Source organism: Phaseolus vulgaris, chromosome 3 (assembly GCF_000499845.2).
Source record: "Phaseolus vulgaris cultivar G19833 chromosome 3, P. vulgaris v2.0, whole genome shotgun sequence".
NCBI lineage: Eukaryota > Viridiplantae > Streptophyta > Magnoliopsida > Fabales > Fabaceae > Phaseolus > Phaseolus vulgaris.
In genome coordinates this window covers 17,178,002-17,196,596 of record NC_023757.2, presented here as the reverse complement: position 1 = coordinate 17,196,596, position 18,595 = coordinate 17,178,002, and the positions used below count along the sequence as shown (strand labels likewise).

Genomic DNA, 18,595 nt, shown 5'->3' with positions numbered 1-18,595 from the left:
ATTTTTAATAAATATAAGTGTAATGTATGAATAATAATTTGAGAATTGTGTGTTTCTACATATTTTGAGATTATTATTTTGTAATCATGTTGGGGATGTGAGAAGACCAAACTTTTGGTTCAAGGGAACTCTATCCTAAAATTAACAAAGTAATGTTGAAGGAGAGAGTGGAAAAGGTGAATAATATTTGCTTTGAAGGTATAAGAGTATTACTATACACTAATAATTGTTTTGTATTTTTTTTTTCACTTTTACTAATAATATAAATGTAATGGGTGAATAATAATATTATTTATTCAATTTTACTATTAAATATAATTATATAAAAATAAAAAATATGGTGCCTGTGCCTGTGTTTCCGTAGATAATAATAGATAATGTTATTAAAATGTAAATAACTTCGGCAAAATGTGAATGTTTAAAATAACATTTTAAACAACATGTGAATTCTCTGAAAATGTTCAGTTATGACCAAATAGAACATGATTTGCACCAAATCGAAATCAATAACCAAGCCCTAAATTCCAAATATCAAAACCCTTAATCACACCACCACAATTTCCGCATTCATAATTTTCCTTACTCTATCCTTCGCTCTCGCATCCATTGTTCACCACCGCACCACTGAGTCACAACAACTTCTCAACTTGGCTGAGTACATCCGAGTCGTCTGCAATGTCACACGCTTCCCCGCCGCTTGCCTCGTCGGCATCCCGCCCTCGACCAACTCCACCGATCCAAACCATCCTCATCCAAAACCTCTAGTCCTTGCTCGACATGACGAAGGCGGTGTGCTCGCCGACTGCAAGGGCTAGTTGGACGACGCGTTGAGTCGACTCAACGACTCGCTATCGGTCATTGCGGTGCTGAAATACAAGACGGTGGGCAACGTGTAGACGTGGATGAGTGCAGCGGTGACGGACCAACATAATGCATGGACTGGAAGAGTGATAAATAATATGGTGACCACCTTTACTTAACTAGGTTAATCTTGTGGTCCAAAATTTAAACAGTAATTTACAAAATGCTATTAGGAATAATAAAATTCCAGTGCATGATTTATATGGTTATGTTGAAATCACATAAGATTTGATTTTCATTTTAGAGTGCTAGGAATGTTGTTAGTGCTTTGATTGATAGTGAGGAAAGCTCTAGTGGTGTAAGAGAAATAGAAGAAAAACACAAGTTGGAGAAGGTGGGTACCACGTGCTACAGTTGTTTAGCAATTTGTCTAGGGAAAATTTGTTTAGCTCCAAATTGAACAAAATTAGGGAAAATGATAAGCAAGAGACCCTAGATAGAAGATTGGATCAAACTAGAAGAAACGGTACGGTGCCTATTTTTGAAGACAGGGCATTGAATTTTGTTGATGAACATCGGGCGTTGAAATCGTGAGTTGGATTTGGATCCTACTCCAAGGCTCCTCTACTAACTCTGTTTTAGATATGAACAAAAATGGAAGAATAACTACTCTCGAGGGAGAACATTTTGACTTAGGTGACATTCAGAGAAGATATTATAAATTCTTTGATGATGACTGGAATATGTACCAGTAGACAAGTTGTCATTCACACCCACCCTTTAGTCTTTTTAACTCATCCCTTACGGTAGTTTCACCATTCTTTTCTCTTGGTTTCCATTATAACTTAATCCATTTCTCTAAATATCATGGTTGAATGCAAAAGACATGTGTCATCCTTTTGTAGTTCAATTTATCTATTACTTCATACGCCAGCATGTACTAGAATAAATGAGATATACTTATGTAAATACTTGATATTCATATTCATAACTCATGATATATCATCTATTTAATTACGGACTTGTCCAAATATATTATTATTACTTGTATTAACAATAATGTTTGATTTGGAATATTAAGAATAACATTAGATAAACTATTTCATGGACTTTATTATCTTATATTTATTTATTTACAAATTATAATTGATATGTTACTTTTTTTACAATTATTGTTCTTGTGGAAAAAAAGGCTACAAATTAACTAAATCTCTAAGTCTTGTAAGAAAATGTCCATCAACCATGTTCCAAAGAAGCAAAGTTATTATCATTCTATGTTAGGACTATGAGAAAGGGGGAGTTAGTTAGGAAAGTTAGATCAATGATGAGTTAGTTAGTTAGAGGGGTTGTTAATTAGGTATCAATAGGGGAAGAAGATCTGAAGGAGAGATTTAGATTTGTTGTCATTGTAAATTGAACCTTAGCTTCATTTGTGAAGGGAAAACCCTGGGAGGAGATATTTCTCTTCTATTCAGTAAAATATTTTTTTTCTTTCTCATTTCAATTCTTGGTTCCTAACATTCTTTAGTAAAATAGGGTCGGTGATAACTTTGAACTCAAGAAGTGGGCCAATGGAAGCATTTTTAGACCCTTCACTTTGGTGAGAAGGCTGTGACAGTTTTTGGTATCAGGTAACTCATGCTTTTAGTTTTGAATTTAATTAAATCAATGATTTGTTATTGTAATTAGTGGGATCAAGGTTTACTTTTTTAATCTTTATCTGATTAATTTATTTTGTTGCCACAGAAACCCGAGGTCATTCCATGGGGTGAGGCTGGTGCTAATTATGTTGTTGAGTCAACTGGTGTCTTCACTGACAAGGACAAGGTTGCTGCTCACTTAAGGTTCACTCTGAGTTCTGATGGCCAATATTATTCTGTTGTTATTTGAATTTTAGATATTTTGATTTTATCTTAAATACTATTTACCTTATGATCCGGTCAGTCATCGATAATCGGTGACATCAGCAACAGATAGCCACGTGGACCGTTCTTAGTGGAACACGTGGGCCAGGGAAGCAGATGAGTCATTGAGAAAGTCACCCAGGGTGGTGATCGGTGATCAGGGGGCGGTGGTCAGAGAGGATGTGATGGAAGAGGGCCAAGCACAACCTTCCATGAAAGGCAAGAGCCAAGTCAAGAGCGTCTAAGACCAAGCTTGGAGCGTCTAGGACAAGAAGGCCAAGCTTGGAGCGTCTAGGACAAGCTAGGAGCGTCTAGGACAAGAAGGCCAAGCTTGGAGCGTCTAGGACAAGCTAGGAGCGTATAGGACAAGAAGACTTGGATCAAGCTATGAATGGAAGAGTGACATACTAGTACATATTCCGTGAAGGCCCATCAAGTGTAGTTTAGCTTTAATTGGGGTGTAAATAGCATAGCCATGTGGACAAATGTTTATTTTTCTGCACATTAGAATTAAGGAGGAGTTAACCTTGATTAGCTAAAGGTTTCTAGAAGCCTTCACTAATCAAGGGACGGTTTTGGAACCCATGTGAACCCATGTGCACCCATGTGCTCCATGTGCCCATGTGCACCCATGTGCTCCATGTGCCCATGTGCCTCTCATTTCATTTGGCTCACATTTCATCTTCTCTTAGCTTAGGATTTACAGCCTCCTTAGCCTATAAAAGGAGAAGCCCATCACTTGTATTTTCAAGATTAATGAGAGTAATGTTATGCTGTCCACATTGTGCCATACATTGCTTTTGCCTAGTTTCTAGGACCTAATCTTCATCTTCACCATCTATCAAAGGGCTGACCGAACCTCCCTTCTTCCATACTCATCATGCACCTTCAAGATCACCACAACTCCTAGGAGGATCTTGCCCATTTCAATCCATAGCTTCCGCACAATTTTCACAACATCCAAGAAGAGCTCCATGAGAATGCCATCATTTGGTATCATGAGCATAGGTTCTTCAAAGATGAGTAGTTCTTGGTCATTTTCATTTTGAGTTCTTCTTATTTTCCTTGTTGTTCATCTTTACATTCCAGATTGTCTTGCTGTTTTTTTTTTTAATTTTTGATTTGAATTGGTGTGCTGTTTGGAATTTCCAATCGGTGCATCTTGTTCAATTGTTCTTGAGCAATCTTTGTGCAATTTTTGGTAGGATTCCATATACCTTGTGTGACTGTTTTTATTTTAGGTATTTGAGTCCTTATTGCAATTTTATTTGGTTTATTTTATGTTCATTTGAGTCTTTTAATTTCTGAATCTATATATGTTTTGTCTAGTCATGTTTTTCCAAAATGTCATCAAATCATAGTGGTACTTTGTTTGGCTTATTTGTTTCTTGATTTTGGTCTAAATATTTGTTTTGAATCTGCTGTGTTTTTTATCCTTTGGTGCCTTTTATTTTTAGCTTGAGTTCATATTTGTGTTTAGATCTACAAAAATTACTTTTCATCAAATTCCATTGTGTTTGTCTTTTGGTATCTTGCTATTTTTTTTCCAGTTTTTACAGAATCCCCTGTTTTACATAACTCTGTGCTGGCTGTTTTGTTTAAGAAAATTATTTTTCTACATAGGAAATTTCTAATTCTCTGGATTATGCAAGATTGAGGTGTTACAGAAAAGACAAAAGAAGAATTAGCTAAAAAGAGTCAATAGAAAAAAAATGATAAATATTATAAAAACAGTGTGCAAATCTGGCGCTATAGTTGGCGTAACTGAACACTGATTTTGAAAAATTTATTAAAAAAAAATGGTTCATGCGTTTGGAGTGAAACCAACGCCAGAATTTATTTGAGATCTTGAATTATTTGCATATAAATTTTCAGAAGCAAATCTTAAAAGGGCAGCTCAGCATAAATCGGGGAAAATCACGTTCTCTGGCCCACAACAATTTTTTCAGTGGTGCTATTTTTTATTTTGAAATCTATTGTAGTGCTATTCTTAGGATCCATTTTGTGTGCCTACCTTTATTTGAGTACCTTTATTTGCTTGTCTAATATTTCTTGGAACTCTTTCTAGTTGTCACAATTTAACTCCATTTGTGTGGTACTGTTTTTCCAATTAAATTGTTTCTTGCTTTAATTCTTTGGCCTCTAAGTTTGGTGCTGGATTGATTCTCAATTGGTACTTATTTGAATGGAAATTTGACTTGAGTGAGGTCTAGTTTTCTTGATAGGTGCTGGATTAGAGAATTAAGTCCCTAATTCTAAGAGGAACAAAGGCAAAGGCAGAAACAAATGCTTATCAAAAACACCACAAACACTTGGAGGGCCCAACAAAGAAAAGACAACCAAGGAAGTGCCAATAGCAAAAAAAAGATCAACAAATGGAGTTTTCTTAATTTTCTTTGCAACTTAACTTGTGTTAATTACTTCTTTAATTACGTGATTAGACGGTGAGTGTGTCTTCAAGGGCTCCAAGTGTCCAAGAAGCCTCACCTAGGGCCGACTAGTGTAGAACTATCTAGTTTAGCAATTGTTAATTGTTTTTAATTGCATTTCCTTGCTTAATTAGCTACGCTTTTCATTTGTGTTGCCTTGTTTAAGCTTTGTTAATTCTTCTTGCTTGGTTAATTAGTTAGCTTGCATTGTTTTCTTGCATCAAAATCTGATTTCTCAACTTAATTGTGTTCTAAGTGGTTTACTAAGAGAAAACTTTGTGTGAAGACATTGAGGGATAGTTTTTGGCTAAGGCAAATGCTTGGTATTTAAGTAGTCCATTGTGACTCACCTTCCTTACCTGGAAAACTACCTTCTTAGACTTTCCTAAATTTTCTCAAGGTAAAATACTTGTATACACAAAGCTTTAGTCATGTCTTCTTCTTCTCACTCTTCAAAGTCTATTGAAAGTGAAACAAAATCTATAAAAACTCTTTTGAAAGAAGTTTCACAAGCTGTGCAAATGATTTCTTTTAGACAATTGGAGAATGAGACTAAAATTAATGAGTTGATTAGAGCCCAAGAAAAGAAGTCACAAAAATAAAAAAAATCTCATACTCATGCATCCCATTCTAAAAGTAATGAGTCTCTAGGGGAGGGAAGCCTTAGAATCAATGACTATTACCAACCACCCCCTAGAAGAAATAGGCAAAGGGAGCAAGAGAGCCCAAGGGAAGTAAGGGTAGACCTACCCCATTTCTATGGTAAGGAAGATGTAGAGGTATACCTAGATTGGGAGATGAAAGTAGAGCAACTCTTTGCTTGCCATAGGGTGAGTGAAGAAAGGAAGGTACCCTTAGCAACCCTTAGTTTCCAAAGCAATGCCATGTATTGGTGGACCTCTCTAGAGAGAGACCGACGTCTTCATAGGGAGCCTCCCATAGAATATTGGAATGACCTTAGGGGAGCCCTAAGACGTCGCCACATACCTTCCTACTACCATAGGGAGTTAATGGACAAGCTCCAAAGACTCCAACAAAAGAACATGAGTGTGGAAGAGTATAGGCAGAAAATGGAGCTCTACATGATGAGAGCATCCATTAGAGAGGAAGAAACCACCACCATATCTAGGTTTCTAAGTGAGCTCAACCTTGAGATAAGGGATAAAGTAGAACTTCTACCCTACCAAGACTTGAATGACTTGGTTCAACTTTGCATTAAAGTTGAACAACAAAATTTGCGCAAAACTTCAAGTCAAAGGGTGGGTGGTTCTTACTCCAACTTTTATCCCAAGAAAGACTTTAAAAGGGAGGGTAGCACATCTAGAGACGAACCCAAAGAAACTACCAAACCTTTAGTGAAAGATGCCTCCACCCCATCCATCCGTGCTAGGGACACCAAGTGTTTTAAGTGTTTTGGAAGAGGACATGTGCAAGCGCAATGTCCAAACCAAAGGGCTTTGTTCTTAAAAGGAAAAGATGAGTACACTAGTGGTGAGGATGAACCTAGTACACAAGAAAAGGGGGAAGGAGAGAGGATAAATTCTTTGGAGGGGGACTTATTGATGATTCAAAGAATCCTCCACAATCAACCTAGTGCATCCATCGAGACACAACGAGAGAACATCTTTCATACTAGATGCAATGTTTTAGAAAATATATGGTCTCTTATTGTGGATGGTGGGTCATGTTGCAATTGCTGTAGCACTAAATTGATTGAGAAACTAAATCTACAAGTAGTTCCTCATCCAAAACCTTACAATTTACAATGGGATCAATGAGAATGAGGAACTACGTGTAGACAAACAAGTGGAAATCAAGTTTTCTATAGGTAACTACAAAGACAAAGTTTTATGTGATGTAGTACCTATGGAAGCTTGCCACATCTTATTAGGTAGACCATGACAATTTGATAAGAAAACCTTGCATGATGGTCTAACTAACAAGATTTCCTTCATCCACAAGCACAAAAAGTTTGTACTTAGCCCTTTACCACATTCCCAAGTGGTAAAAGACCAAATACAAATGAAACATAAAAGGGATGAAGAGAAAATAGAAAAAGAGAAAACTTTTGGAAACAAAAGGCGTGGGAGAAGAGTGTTCCTTCCCACAAGGTCATTCAACAAGACAAGCACATTGAAAATACCCTTGAAAACATGCTTCTAGTTGAAAAACCTAGCCTTCCCTTTTGTAAAGGAACACTTGCAAGCATAAGCAAAAAAGAAGAGTCTTTAAGAGAAGCTTGCATAGATAAAAACCATTTCTCAAATGTGCTAAGATATCCCCAAGAGAATGTCAAGTTAACTATAAGCATCTACAAAAACAAAGTTTTGTGTGAAGTAGTGCCTAGAGCAACTTGTCATGTCTTATTGAGACAACCATTGCCAAGTGTACAAATTTTCATAAACAATGGATGTACCAACGAGACTATCTTTACACATGAGAGAAAAAGTCAACATGAAGGAGAACTCATGGGCCAAATTAGAGTTGATAAAACTCTAGAGCTTTTAGAAGGAAAACTTTTGTCACCCATGAGAAAAGAGGTTCAAAGACATTACCTTAGGTACAATTCTTGTTTTCAAACTACACCTAAGGCAAAGTCTCAAGAACTCTATATTCCTTCACCTTTTGTAAATGATCCTTGGGAAGACACACATTTCATATTAGAGCTTCCTAGGACAACAAAAGGTTTTGATTCCTTCTTCATGGATGTGGATAAACTCTTCCTAAGAAAAGTGACAAGTCTCCATGATTTAACTTCAAAAATAGTGATGGATAGAACTCCAAAATTTGAAAACATAACTCTTCCTTCTATGCTTCACGAAATCATGAGGGACACCCACAATTCTTGGGATAAGAATCCTTTTCCTATTGAGCATGCATACAATGGAGTAGTCCACAAGATTAATCATATTTCTACATTTGAAGTTGTATGTGAACATAGTCCTCTTGCCCTTTTAAAGTTGTTACCACCTCCTAAAGGAATTATGCCTAAGGGACAAGTAACTACTATTGGAAATTTTAGAAAACATAAGAGGATTAGAGGACACATACAACCATCAAAAGGGAAATATTGTGAGAAGTTGCCGAAAACAAAAGAAACACAAAAATGGCAACTTCGCACAATTAAACTTTCTCCAAATGCTCACACTAACTCCTTTGCTTTGTTTCAAGATTCCCATAGATTGACATTTGATCCGGGAGGACACACCTTGACGAAGCAAGAGGTTGCTATCCGAGGTCAAGTTTGCAAATCTGAGGATAGATTTTCTCAAAAGCTTTGGATTTGAGGACAAATCCTTTTCAAGAGGGAGGGGATGATGGAAGAGGGCCAAGCACAACCTTCCATGAAAGGCAAGAGCCAAGTCAAGAGCGTCTAAGACCAAGCTAGGAGCGTCTAGGACAAAAAAGCCAAGCTTGGAGCGTCTAGGACAAGAAGACTTGGATCAAGCTATGAATGGAAGAGTGGCATACTAGCACATATTCCGTGAAGGCCCATCAAGTGTAGTTTAGCTTTAATTGGGGTGTAAATAGCATAGCCACGTGGACAAATGTTTATTTTTCTGCACATTAGAATTAAGGAGGAGTTAACCTTGATTAGCTAAAGGTTTCTAGAAGCCTTTACTAATCAAGGGACAGTTTTGGAAGCCATGTGCACCCATGCCCATTTGCCTCACATTTCCATTTCATTTGGCTCACATTTCATCTTCTCTTAGCTTAGGATTTACGGCCTCCTTAACCTATAAAAGGAGAAGCCCATCACTTTTATTTTCAAGATTAATGAGAGTAATGTTATGCTGCCCACATTGTGCCATACATTGCTTTTGCGTAGTTTCTAGGACCTAATCTTCATCTTCACCATCTATCAAAGGATTGGCCGAACCTCCCTTCCATACTCATCATGCACCTTCAAGATCACCACAACTCCTAGGAGGATCTTGCCCATTTCAATCCATAGCTTCCGCACCATTTTCACAACATCCAAGAAGAGCTCCATGAGAATGCCATCAGGATGCGCGATCAACGCATAGATAAACGCCTGAAAGCAGAAGGCGTGGTGCTATGGTGCACCAATCGGTCATCTGGTCTGAGCGATGATCATCGGGGTTTCGTGTTACACGCAGTTAAGCTGGAAACGAAGGGTGATTCCCAGCGAGAGCGTCGCATACGAGCCTTGTGTGACAGAGTATCAGAGAAAGGAGAAGCTGTGTGCTTGGTAGTGTCGTGCACGAGAGTGGCCTAAGAGAGCCAGTAAGCCAGTCGGGGATTGGTGCTCTCTTAACCCATAACGTGCATGGTGCAAAGCAGAGTTGATCGTTCACACAGTAGGTAATGCCTGGTGCGTGCGCTTAGCCAAGCCACGCTTGGTATTCACTGAGGTTGCACGAGCCATCTAGTGGAAGAAACGCGCTAAGTTACTTCATGCACGAATAACTTAGGCGCGCAACAGAGTATATAAAGGGCATTCCGCGCTCATGCAAAGGGAGGTAAGATTCATTCTTGCAAGTTACCAGTTTACACACAGAGAAAAGAGAGATAATCACAGAGTGCACACGAGTCTCGCAGAGAGTCAGTTCTTAGTTCTTTGGTGGTTTTGTAAGGCTGACTTGAGCATCGGAGTGCCACCAGCCACTAGAGGCGCCGTTTGGTGTGTTTCGCAGGTTTGCTTGGAGTTCTTGTGGAGTTCCTGGAGCGTTTTTGCACTTGTCACGGTGGCAGAGGTGGAAGATAGAGTTTGAGCTAAACCATCGTCACGGTGGCAGGGGCGATGGTGGATTCGGCTTCCTTGAGCTTGGACCCCTGATCATCGGCACGCTTCTCGTTTGCAGCGAGAGCCTCCGCCAGATTTGTGATCTGTTGGCACAGGAAGGCATTCTCGGCTTCAAGCTGAATGGCTTTGCCCGTGGTCTCGACCAACTCAGCGTCAAGAATGGCGACGGCGTCCCCCATCAGCATCTCTGTCTTGATGGTTTCTTGGACTTGCAGGGGTGCCCCGTCTTGGCCTCCTCCACCATGTTTCTCAGCAGCTCGTTGGTGTTCTGCAGGGCCTCGTAGTAACTTTGTAGCGACTCCTTTTGGCTGTACAGCTCCCTCATCTTTCCCTCCAGCTTCTTGATGCGGCGATGCTGGGTGGAGAACTCCAGAGAAAGCACCAGTTGGCGGGCCAGATGAAGGTCCACCTCGTTCCCGCTCCAGTTGACCAGCTCGCGGTGTTGGAGCTGTTGCTTGGTCAGCTCGATAACTGTGGTGAGCCCTTCAGTGCTGGAACTCGAGGCTCGGAGGGAACTCTCACCACCACCCTCGGTTGTGGCAGGGAAGTCTTGAGGGCGTGGTGAGGTTGAGGGGTGAGAGATCCCCTCCGAGCGAGCAGCCCCGCTCCCAGCAGTTTGAGATGGCAAGGTGAGGGGTTGACTGACTGGGGGCGCGGAAGGCAGATGTGCTGGAGAAGGAGGGCGTGTTGGAGAAGTCTGTGCTGGGGGGATCGGAGAGGCATCCCCCTCAGCGCCCTCGGGCCTTAGAGTGGAAGAGCCGCCCACCTCGGCTCCCTTTCTTCTTCTTTGGACTAGAGGAGACCCCGAGCTCTCCTCCTCGGTGGATGCGACGGTGGTGGGAGCCTTCACCAGCCGTTTCCTTTTCCTCTCACCCCTGGTCTCGGGGCCTTCAGCTGGCGCGACCGAGAGAGGGGTGGCAGAGATGGGCTCGGAGGTGGCCTCGGTCCCCGAAGACGACCCAATAGCTCATCGGCTCTTAGCTACCACGATTAGCTTTTGGCGTCGTTCTTTGCTGGAAGTCATATCTGCACCGGTTAGGCATGACAAAGGGTTAGTGCACAAAGAGCCAAGAAAGCAAACAAAGTGCAGAAGAGTCGATCAAGCTCATCAGTTCAGTGTTAGCATGCAGAGAAGTGATTAATATGTGCAAGTGTGCAAGTGTGGCAAGCAAGCTAGGAGTGAAAACAACACAGGCAGTTGCAGTTAAGCGCAAGAACACTATCATACCCAGAGAAATGACAAGTTGAAGGGAATAAGAGAATGCAAACCAATGTATTTTTTAAGCGCCTCCGCGTCGAACTCGTGCTTGATGAGGGTGGAGGAGCCGAATTTAGCGCCCAAGCTCGAGAGTAGGCCTCACAGCTCGCGCTCAGGGTTTTTTGAACTCTACCTTGGGAACCCAATAGAGTGGGAAACCCTCAAGTAGAGTCGGACTGTGCTCGTTTGAGGTGATCATGTAGAACCTACCCTTCCAGTCCTTGAAGGATTGCTGATATAGGCCCAAGATCACTCTCCCTGACACACCGTTCAGGCTCACCCATGACCTATCATCGGGGTTCTTGGCCTCGAAGAAGTGGAGGAAGACGTCGGTTGAAAGAGGGTGTCCGAAATGGTTGCAGAGAATCTCGAACGCTCGGATGAAGGCCCAAGCGTTTGGATGGAGTTGACAGGGAGCCACGTTCAACTCGGTGAGCGCAACCTCTTGAAGATGGCGGAGTAAATGAAGGTGAAGGGCACTCCATTGGTGGCCCTATCATCCACGCATATTGGCATGTCTCGAGGGGGGATGCACACGTCCAAGTGTGAGTCATCGTCCCTCTCAAGGGCGCATGTGGGTTCGTCTGAGTCGCTGCTCAGAAGGTTGGTGAGATGGTCGTCGGGAAGTTGCGTAGAAGTCTCAGCGAGCAAGTGGAGGGGAGCCCATTGGTACACCCGCGCGTAGTTATGTCGAGGAGGCGCCGCTTGGGGGTGCGCACTCGTTGAGGGGGGCGCGCTCGTCGAAGGCGGTGGTGGTGCACTTGCGGAAGGCTGTGCACCAGAGGAGGAGGCGAGACGTGCAGTAGTTTTTGTTCAAGGCATTGTTCAGTAGCTACAATGGAGAAAGAAAAGAAGGAATGAGGGACCAATGAAAAACAAGGTTCAGCGAAAAACAAGAGGAAGGCGAGGAGAACAAAAATGCTATGGTTGAAGGGAGTGGAGAAGCGAAAGCGACGAAGAAGAAGAAGCGAAAACACAGGAAAATGCAGAAAAACCAGAAGAAACCCCAGTACAGTGCAGGGAAAGGGAAAACAGCCCACAACGTATGCACAGTGCAGTTATTGGATGATGCAATCGGTAGAAAGTATTCTCTATGCCATAGATGAAGAAAAGGGGTACCTTTTGATGATCGCAATTGGTTTCTGAAAGCTTGAGATTGAGGAAGACGAATCGCGCAGAGAAGGGCTTCGAGAGTTTCAGAGAAGAGCGTTGGAGAAGGTGATGGAACAGTGGAGGCGCGCAAGTATTTGAATGTGAGAAGCGCAAATGACGTTTCATGCTAGCCGTTGATGCGTACACGTGTTGCAAGGTTAGGGGAGGAAGGCGTAACGTCACTTAAAGCACAGCACGTGATGTGACACGTGACGTGGCATCACTTGTCACGTGGCCACTGAAGACAATCACTTAGTCTCTTCGCTGAAAACAAATTTACAGCTCGAGACTGGGGGGCTTGTGATCCGGTCGGTCATCGGTAGTCGGTGACATCAGCAACAGATAGCCACGTGGACCGTTCTTAGTGGAACACATGGGCCAGGGAAGCAGATGAGTCATTGAGAAAGTCACCCAGGGTGGTGATCGGTGATCAGGGGGCGGTGGTCAGAGAGGATGCGCGATCAACGCCTAGATAAGCGCCTGGAAGCAGAAGGCGTGGTGCTATGGTGCACCGATCGGTCATCTGGTCTGAGCGATGATCATCGGGGTTTCGTGTTACACGCAGTTAAGCTGGAAACGAAGGGTGATTCCCAGCGAGAGCGTCGCATACGAGCCTTGTGTGACAGAGTATCAGAGAAAGGAGAAGCTATGTGCTTGGTAGTGTCGTGCACGAGAGTGGCCTAAGAGAGCTAGTAAGCCATTCGGTGATTGGTGCTCTCTTAACCCATAACGTGCATGGTGCAAAGCAGAGATGATCGTTCACACAGTAGGTAATGCCTGGTGCGTGCGCTTAGCCAAGCCACGCTTGGTATTCACACTGAGGTTGCACGAGCCATCTAGTGGAAGAAACGCGCTAAGTTACTTCATGCACGGATAATTTAGGCGCACAACAGAGTATATAAAGGGCATTCCACGCTCATGCAAAGGGAGGTAAGATTCATTCTTGCAAGTTACCAGTTTACACACACAGAGAAAAGAGAGAGAATCACAGAGTGCACACGAGTCTCGCAGAGAGTCAATTCTTAGTTCTTTGGTGGTTTTGTAAGGCTGACTTGAGCGTCGGAGTGCCATCGGCCGCTAGAGGCGCCGTTTGGTGTGTTTCGCAGGTTTGCTTGGAGTTCTTGTGGAGTTCCTGGAGCGTTCTTGCACTTGTCACGGTGGCGGAGGTGGAAGATAGAGTTTGACGAGGCGAATCCTTCGACGTTTGAATCCCTACAAGATCACCTTATAATAGATATCTAGGAAAATTATTGAGTAGTTTGAAATGAGTGTAATTTGGGATTTTGTTGTTATCAGGGTGGTGCCAAGAAGGATGTCATTTCTGCCCCAAGCAAAGATGTACCCATGAGTACTTTTTATTTTATTTATAAATTTTTCATGTGAAAAAACGAACTATAATTTTCCGACTCAGCTTTGGATTAAAACTTTTCATGTAAGTGATATCTTCCTAGATATTCATTGCAGTAATGTTTGTCCAATGAATGAGGCATAGATGGCTTAAGTTAGATAAGAATATAAGATTGCAAGATATAATTGAAAATACATTTACATGTCATGTGTATCATAAAAAAAGCAATGAATGAGATGAGTGAGGGACAACCTTAAACAATTGATTTTTTTTTCAAACTTATTTGCTACTTACCACTAAGGTTGTTTTGTTGAACATATTTTCCAACCCATGACGTGCCAATTTGTCTTTTGGTGAATATTTGTCTTCTTTTTTGAATTTTTGAATGATGGAAATTGCAGAAAAAGCAGAGTACAATAAGATGAGGTTCTTGATGGGGGAATCCATGGGAGAAGTTGTGGCCAAGATTATCAAACTCTAGGGTTAACTCGTAAACCCTTATGAGTTTAAGAGTCAGGTGAAGGTTGCCGAGTCGACTCGGGAGCAAACTCGTTTTTGAGTAAACTCGGAGTTGACTCAGTCAAACTCGCGAGTCTAAGGCCGGGTCACTGAGTTGCAATAAAAAAGCCCCAAAACCGTGCGTTCCATTCTGATTAGGTTAGATTTTAGGAACCTGGTTCCATTCTTCACGCTCACGGTGCCATCTTCTTCACTGTGTCATCGCGCCGCGCGTCTCGTCGCACTGCACCACGCATCCTCGCCGCTGGCCGTTCGAGAAGCACTTCAGCCAGATACGTCGTGTTGTGGCTGCTGCGGTGGCTTTTAAGGTTAGGACAAATTGGGTTTTGGATTAGGGTTTTGAAATTAGGTTGGGGCTTTTAAAAATGGGTTGGGGTTTTTTAAGTGATTGGATTTAGGGCGGATTTTTATGCAGATTGATTTTTTTTTAGTTTTTTGGGCAGATTGGGTTTTTTTAAAATTCTAGGGTAGATTGGATTTTTTTTAAATTTTGGCTAATTGATTTTTTTTTTTGGCACATTGTAAGATGTGTGAAGTGATTCAAATTCAGCATTTTCACTACCACCTAGAATTTTCACTGCCACCTAGAAGTAAGAATGCTGCAGGAAATAGATGAAGATGATGATGGAGATGATCATGAAGATCTTGGAGATGATTTCCTTAGAGTATTAGATGAATGATACTTTTAATCTTGATAACATTTGTGTTGTTTTAGTTATTTTGTTGGTGTATAAACTTTTTTATTTCAATATTATGGAATTTGTATCATGAATTTTTTTTGTTAAATTTTTTATGTGAAGTAGACTCTTACGAATCTACGAGTCGAATTTACATGGCTCCCACGAGTCTAAGTAGACACCCGAGTTTGATAACCTTCGTTGTGACAATTCTTTTGCATAGGAAAAAACAAGAATACTGGGATGGGGCAATTTTGGTTGCACCCATGTGCAGGGTTGGATTTCCTTTCTCCACTTTTTTCTTGTCCTTATTATGTAGGCACGTCTTATGCCAAATTCATATATGACTCGTTTTATAAATACTGTTTTTTTCTGCTATATTTAATCATTCATTGAGTTTAATCTTCATCCATTTTTTCTCTTATTAATCAAACACAATTCATTTGTGAAATGACTTTAACTAACATCAACACTGCCAAATTTAATTTAATTAAATAATCATAAATCACAACTTCAATCACATGACAAAAAAACCAAAAGTTCTCCACTTGTAACAACAACTCAGTTTTATTTGAACCACTTAGAGGTTGATAGCTATTGGCCTTGTCGACATGTTTTGATCATTGGTGCGTTTCGTGATTTTCAGTACTCAGAAAATTTGGACACATTAAAAATCCATAAATTTCTTCTTATTTATCTATTTTCATGGTTTGTGAGAATATATTCCCTATTTTTTTCTTTATCTTTCCCCTCAAAATATTATAGCATCAAAACCGTTTGCGTACAAAATTGTTTACTAATAAAGTATAAGATATCGTTTGTGACGTAAGAGATACATAAACCTGTAGGTGTATGAATGGAAAGAGTGTAGGTGTTTGAGGTTGAAATCTGTAGTTTTTAAAGTGATAAGAATTAACCTAACAATCTTTATGAATTTGAAAATCAGATACTTTTTATTTTATTTTGTCCGAGTCCAAGCACTTTCGTGTTGTTGGCTGAGAAACAGCAGACTCCAAGTATTGTTACTTATGCTTAATGACTTTGGTGTAAACTGTGAGACTTATCATTGGGTTGATTTCTCTATTTTGCAGAGTCAACATTGCATCTTGTTTTAAGGCTTCCTGATGGTATTATTGAGCCATCTTTGATGGCACTGACAAGGAAGTATAACCAAGATAAGATGATATGCCACAAGTAAGTTTACACATCCTAGTACTGGATCCAGTTGGTTCATTTAGAACTAATTTGAAATATTGTTCTTTTGTGAATTACCTTCTCTATTTATCCAGAGATTGATCTGTCTCTCAGAATCTTTGAGCTACATGGCTTCCATGGAAAGTTGATCAGGTTGGTAGGTACTATTTCAAATTCCTGTTATATATATGTATATATATTCAATAAATTAACTTTATCGTGTGCTGTTTTACTATGCACAAACTGATTCTGACAAGAAGCAAATATTTGTGGCTACTTTGTCTGCTCTTCTAGATGAACTTGTATGCTTTACAGATGATGACAATTCATATGAGATAACTAGAAGGAAATTTGTGTATTTTCTGAAACTTGGTTTTAATTTGGTTCCTGAGTGGAAAACTTTCACACCTGGATATTAATCTTTGAAATTTGTGTTTTGTTGGAAACTATGTTACTGTCATCTCAGATTTAGCTACATCAAGGATTATTGTGTAAGGGTTGGTTGTTTCACATTATCTTTTTTCATTTATGGGAATGTGAAAATGGGACTAAATATTCCCACCTTTGTTAGGAGGTTATAAAAATATATTATTAGGCATTTCTATTCTCAACAAAATTAGGCCTTCACATTTTATTTTTTTATTCCCACGAGATCGGTGTTGTTGTCTACAATAACTGCTTATTCTCACTGCATTCTTTTACTTTCTTTTTTATATTATTTTTGTTTTTCAATTTTGTAATTAAATAAAATTTAATTTTTTTCTTAAATTTATTAAATACCAACCAAACATGTTTGTGGAAATATCATTCTTGGTATAATATTCCATAGAATATGATTCCTGGGATTAAAAAATCATACATTTAAACAAAAGCCCTCTAATTTGTTTGTACAAATTCTTGATTGGCTGAAATTGGTTTGTTTCACTGTGGATTTTTTTTTCTTTATTAGCAACATTATTAAATCTCACATTTCTTTGGAGTATTTGTATAACCTTCCATCATAAACCAGACAAGGACTCATACTTTTGTGCAGAGTTATAATGAAAAAAAGAGCAATTGAAGTACACAGAAATTTTGCTTGTTTGAGATTCATTATTCTGATGTTTATTAACAGGTTAGCAAGAGTTCCTCATATGATTAAAGGCATTGCTAAAGTTCTCACTGGTGCATAATATCTTCCTCTATTTTTGAGGAATCATTTTGTAGGCCTTCTTAATAGTATAGACAGAAAATTGCTCCATGCTGATGATTTTATGCTTCAGAGGCAATCACTAAACCGGATTGAGTTGCTGATTAGGATGATGTGCCTTCTCTTCTTAGTACGTATGTGCCAAAATTGATGATTCTTCTCATGTATGCTAAAGAGACACTTTAAAAGGAGAGTCTGTCTGTCTTGCATTTTTCTTATAAAGCAATTGTCTAAGGTATCTCTATCTAGCATTAAGCATATTATTTCTCAAGTTTTTGCTTGCCCTCCTGGAGAGAGACAAAGAAAATCCCTCAATACATTTAGACAAAGTAGAAGCAATTTTAGAAGAACTTGTTCTTGAGAACAGGGTTATCTGAAAGCAGCATATATGTGAGTTTTCGCCATTGCCCAACATTCCTGCTTTGACAGAAGTGAACAAAGCAATTGAGGATGCTCGTGGAACTATGACTTTGAAGGACCAATTGCGAGATGTTGTTGATGGTTTAAATCATGAAAACTTAAATGTGAGGTATATGGTAATGTATGAGCTTCGCAAGCTTTTGGACTCAAGATGGAAGGATGTTACTGATGATCTGATAACTGCTGGAGCTGGTTCAGACTTGGATGTCTTAAGTTCTATGATAACATCACTATTAAGAGGATGTCCGAAGAATCAAGCACCACTTTAGAAGGTGGATATTATTTTGAAAGGTAAATATGTAACCTGTACATTCAAAATATTAATATTATATAAATTGTTCTTAGTTAAAAAGTTTGTATTTTAAAGTTTGTATGTTATGAAATATAAATATATAACATAATTTATAAATATTTTTTTTGTTTCAATTGAATAAATGAATAATAAAAGTTTAAATTTATAAATGTGATCCAAATGTATAATTACGTTTTAAACCAGTTTGAAAATGTTGATTAATGCGTAATTTTATAAATTAAGATGTATGTTAACAATATATTAAATATTTTTATTTTATTTTTAACGGTGAGTAGTAAGTTCAAATATGATGAAAAAGAGTGTAAAATAAAAAACTCAACATATTTGCATGTAATTTATCAAAAGTCTTTAGATGTACTTGTATTACACACTCTGAACTGCAGTACATACGCCTTTCAATTACTGTATACATTTGTTTGTTGTGGGTATTTAAACATTTTAAAATAGAACTTAAATACAGTATTTTATGTGTTCAACGGTATTGGGATTTTATTTCGATAGGTATATGTAAATTATTCATATGAAACTTTCATTCTAACAGGAGAAAAAAAATTATACATGTTTTTATCTCTGAAAGCTACCATTTGATATTCCAATTTTTATTTCTCTGCATGGATTTGTTG

General features: G+C 39.5%; 1 long non-coding RNA gene across 5 annotated transcripts; it reads left to right on the top strand.

Moving 5' to 3' along the window:
• The first annotated feature begins 463 nt into the window (after nt 1-463).
• LOC137806815 (uncharacterized) lies at nt 464-18,025 on the top strand. Of its 5 annotated transcripts, none has more exons than XR_011080420.1 (6): nt 546-962; nt 2,338-2,432; nt 2,548-2,645; nt 15,948-16,050; nt 16,146-16,211; nt 17,165-18,025. It is a non-coding gene; the product is annotated as an uncharacterized lncRNA (long non-coding RNA). The 5 variants fall into 5 exon arrangements; XR_011080418.1 differs by having other exon boundaries at nt 564-962; nt 16,146-16,203; nt 17,165-17,366; XR_011080419.1 differs by lacking the exon at nt 17,165-18,025 and having other exon boundaries at nt 564-962; nt 16,146-16,462.
• The last annotated feature ends 570 nt before the right edge of the window (nt 18,026-18,595 follow it).